This window comes from Cynara cardunculus (genome assembly GCF_001531365.2).
Source record: "Cynara cardunculus var. scolymus isolate 2C chromosome LG 5, CcrdV1, whole genome shotgun sequence".
Lineage (NCBI taxonomy): Eukaryota > Viridiplantae > Streptophyta > Magnoliopsida > Asterales > Asteraceae > Cynara > Cynara cardunculus.
This window is the reverse complement of record NC_037532.1, coordinates 27,152,440-27,157,365: the sequence shown is the minus strand read 5'-3', so window position 1 is coordinate 27,157,365 and position 4,926 is coordinate 27,152,440.

Sequence of the window (4,926 nt, the reverse complement as noted above, 5' to 3'; positions counted from 1 at the left end):
CATAATATGTTTATCAAATAATAAACCTACGATGTGTAATCATCATATTTCATAGTGTAACACAATGTGTTACTTCTTTGGGTACCACATAACCTTATTATACCACGTATTATACAGATATAGAATGGTATGTATGAAACCATGTACATGTGTGATGTGTGGTAGTGTATCACATTATATACATGCAAGTAAGTTATAATAGACAAAATCAGTCACACAAATACCTGCAACTTAGATTTTGAAGAAACTTTTGGATTTATACTTCTTTTAGCGAACACATCAGGCGATCTATCTTCTTGCATACATCACGCCTAATAGGTAGTCCGTATTCCAAATAGTTATAGTTGGCCTCCTTCTTTCCATCTGAAACTTCTTAAATTTGGTCATATCTACATACAAAAGATTTTAAGAGAAATATAAAAAAGGTTAGTATATTATGGTAATTATAAAATTTAAAACTTAGAAGTAAAAAAGATATGTACCGTCAAGAAAGTCACTGACCCTGAGTATAACGTATCGCTTTGTTATCTCTTTTGCAGAGGTCCTTGCTAGTTCTTAAGCAATCAAAGACATACTTGCTCCAATCTATATTCTATATGTTTGTATCATCTGTGATGTAAGTAAGAACCCTAGGGTTGCAATAGCTACATGAATTGCACTCAGCCATTATGCAAAGAAACAACATTAGAAAGTTAATCTTGAACTGGAAATTTGCAGCATCTAAATCTCCAACTTTTTTCATATCTGATATACAAACTCTCTTCTAAGGAATTGTCTTCACCAAGCCATCTTGATGTTATTCGCTCATATAGCGGGATCTATCAAATATATATCTACTCCTATTAGGGTCCCCAACATATCATGTACCATTGGGGTAGTCAACTTTATGGTTCCTTGGCCCAATCGAAACTCTATGGTATACATGTCAAGTTTTTGTCCATTAAGTAGAAATCTAATTTGGAAGGAATGTGATATGTCTTCATTTTTAACAAACCCCCAAATCCCATGTCTTCAATAACTTTTTCCGAGTATGGTTCAGAGATTGAATCGCCCAGTACAGTGGTCTTGGTGTAGTATAGACTCTTATGGTTGGAAGCATATTGGACTTTTTCTTCTTGATACTTTGCAAGTTTCTTCTTTACTGAGCTATCACCCCTCGCCTTTGCTTTGACTTTTGGACCTTTCTCCTTAGACGATACACGACCTATTTATGCACCAGATCTCTTTTCCCCAACTTCACTTTGCTTTGTCTTTTTTGATTTGGCCCTGATCTGTTGGCTCATTTGTTTCTTTTGATCCCTTTTTTGATTGGCTTCTTGTTCTCATTGAGTAGTCCACTACAACATTAGGAACAAGTGACTTGGACTCTTATCTTTAACGGGTATCTTCGAACTCTTATCTTTCTCGGGTGACTAACATTTATCTTTCACGGGAGACTTGGAACTCTTATCTTTCATGGGTGTCTTCGAACTCTTATCTTTCTCTAGTGACTTGGAGCTCGTATTTTTCACGGGGGTCTTTATTCGTGTTACATTCCAAATCGTTGGTAAAATTTCTTTAACTCCTAAAGAAGTTGTAACCATTGTCGGTTTTGTTTGCATAATTTATTAAATAAGAGTTTTCAAGCTACTAATATTATGTTATTGTCTAATATTGTATATACATAGTAATCATTTAGTTCGTTACTTATGTTGAATGTTGATGATTAACCCATCCTTTTTTGGTTGTTGGTTTTACCATGATATTTATCATGCGTATACATATTATTCATCATGAATATAATGTAGTTTTAACTCTACATATTTTAGTTTTCCTTTTTTATTTATTTATTGGGTTCACGATTGATCTGGATGAGTTCCCGATTCGTCTTAATAGATTTCATGATCCACCTCGAAAGTTAAAAGTGGTAGCTTATGGTTGTACACAAACAAACACACAATAAATTAATCAATAGGTTCTCAATCGGTCTCGATGAAAAATGAATGTATTTTGTTATGAGTTTTAAAACACACAACCACACACCAAGTCAATGGATGGGTTCTTGATTAGTCTTGATTGGTCTCGATTCGTTTCGATCGTTCCCAATGGATTGTCGATCAACTTTGATGTGTTCTTAATTGGTCTCATGGGTTCCCGATGCGTCTCGATAATAACTGAACGTGGTAGCCTATGGTTTTACATACACAAACAAATAATAGATCAATCGATAGGTTCTCGATGAAAAATGAAGGTAGTAGGTTATGGTTTAACACACATAAATACATACCAAGTCAATGAATGACTTCTTAACCTTTCTCGATCGGTCTCGATGGGTCAATCAATCTCGACCCCCTGTTGGCTTACGGTAGACACGACCAAAAACTGGTCTCCGAAACAGTAACAATTCGGACCGGTCCCATCGAAAATAGTAAGGCCCGATTAAAGGTACTTGTGATCGGTTAGGGTAATCTGTCCCGGTTCCAATCCCGGGAACCGGTCCTATATTAAAAAACATTTTTTAAAATATTTTTTTGATAAATTTTTAACAATACTTTAATGCTATTCTAATTCACTTTAAATTATGTAATTCGGTCAATCAAATACACTTAAACATTACGTTTTATTGTTGTTTTATAATTGGTTTTCAATCAAATACACTTAAAAAATATGTTTTATTATAATTTTATAATTGGTTTTCAATCAAATACACTTAAAAAATACATTTTATTGTAAAGTTGTAATTGATTTTCAATTAAATACACTTAGAAAGTTAGAAATAGATTTAAAAATACATATAAAAATATATTTTGCTTGAAAAAATTGGGTAGCGCTAGCCGGGCCGGGTTAGGCTTCTTTTTTTTTTTGATAAAAACCATAATCGGTCCATAATCGACGGTCCCAAACTGGTCCCAATCGATCCTAGATCTGGCCGGTCCCAAGTCGGTCTCGGTCCCAGTCCTCCGCCAGTCCCAGGCCGATCCCATTTGACCATCTCTAGGTTATGGTGATGAAGAACATGATATCTTACGACGGTGAAGAACGTGTTGAAAAAGGTGATGTCGAGTTACAGATTTATGGTGTCGAATTGTTGTACACACATATATAATTTCACGTAAAAACGAAATAAAAAAAACTATATCGAGATGGATGTCATATTGAAGGGCGTGAAATTCTCGTTTTTTATATACTTTTTGATTAAAATATTAGTAATTTTTAAAATAATTTATTTTTAAGGAGGTAAAAGTTTTTAATTAAAAAGAAAATAAAACATTAAAAAAGGTAGGCGTGAGACTAAAATTAACTTTCTTTTTACTATTTAATTACCTTAATTTATAATTTTAATAAAAAAACTCTATTTACTATGAGTTGTTGGATCAAATAAGATGAAGGATCAAGATCGGTCCCTACGTTCATAAAAGAATAAATTTCCTCTTTATATATTACAATATTATTATATGAAGTGTAACTTAATTTGGATATTGTAAACTTTGATGTGAGTTAAATGATTTCAAGCTTCTAGAATATTGCAAATCAGTTAACTGGTTTTAACCTGACTCGTATTAATTGAATCGACTTGATAACTAAGGAGTTTCACACCAAGATTTGATCGAACTTCGACTTTTTAGTAGTGATAAAGATTTCTTTTACAAAAGGACGCTTTTGACCTTTTTTATTTCTCTTTGTTGTTGTTGCTCCCTTTTACTTAAAGTAATATGAAGAAGATACCATGATTCACACTAAGCTCGGAAATTCTCCGAGAGTGAAGTACGTAAACCAATTTGAATACTTTTATCATAAAGTGTAAGACTCGTGTCCGAATTCCTTAGATCAATTTCTTATGAACAGTTTTATATGCTTTCAAATGTATGTAACAGTGAATACAAATTCTGTACACTTAATTGATGAAAAATAGGCACGAATAATTATTGAAAAGGAAAAAGGAAAGGATGTAAACAAATCATTAGTTGATTGTCAAAAGCTACATTATAAAAATATAAAGTTAGACATGTTATCATTAGAATAAAAAATATTCATTACAGATGAATTGATGTCACCGGTTAAATTGTAGCATTATATAAAGTTGTAGTATAAACTCGATTTATCAAACCAGTTAAAACAATGCACCAACAGAACTGGAGAGTCAGATGATTATGCATATGTGGATCTTTTACCTGTATCAAGATGTTATAATTTATTAATTAATTGTATACATTTTCTTTTACTAGAAAGGTACTCGCGCAATGCAACGAAATAAATCTCCATTTTAATGTTTAGTTTTTCTATTTTTCTCTATCGATATAATACGATTTTATGTGTTTTTGAGAAAACGATAATGTTTTTATTTTTGAATGAAATATAAATTTGAAGATAGCATAAAAATTTGAAAAAAATAAATCTATATTAGTATCAAATTAACTATTAATAATTCTCGTTTTTTTGGTGTAACTTTTTTACTTCAATTTTTTATTATGTGTTAATTTAGATTTAATAACAAAATAATTTTTTATAAAGATAATAATTGAACATTCTGTTAGAACTCAATGATTATCTTAATTATAATTTAGATTTTTTATATTTAAAATGAATGTTTATCCGGTATTTGATTATGTTTATCTGCAGTTAGTTACACGAAATTCAAAATGGAGTTTTAATAAGTTGTACTTATTCAAAATTACTTGTAATCTTGAATTTTAAATAATATGCATCAATAAACAGTACTTCAAGCATAAAAAATGGTTTTTAAAAGTTTTTGTCAAATGTTTTATAATATTGTATAGATAGTTCACAAATAAGATATTTAATTTCTTTTATTGAATTTTAAAACTTATTATTTCTTTGTGAAAAATATATGTTTAAAAAAAATATTTCTTGATACTTCCTTCGTGCCAAGATAAATGTTCACAATGAAAAATGCATATAATTTTAAGAATATGTAGTTATTACACT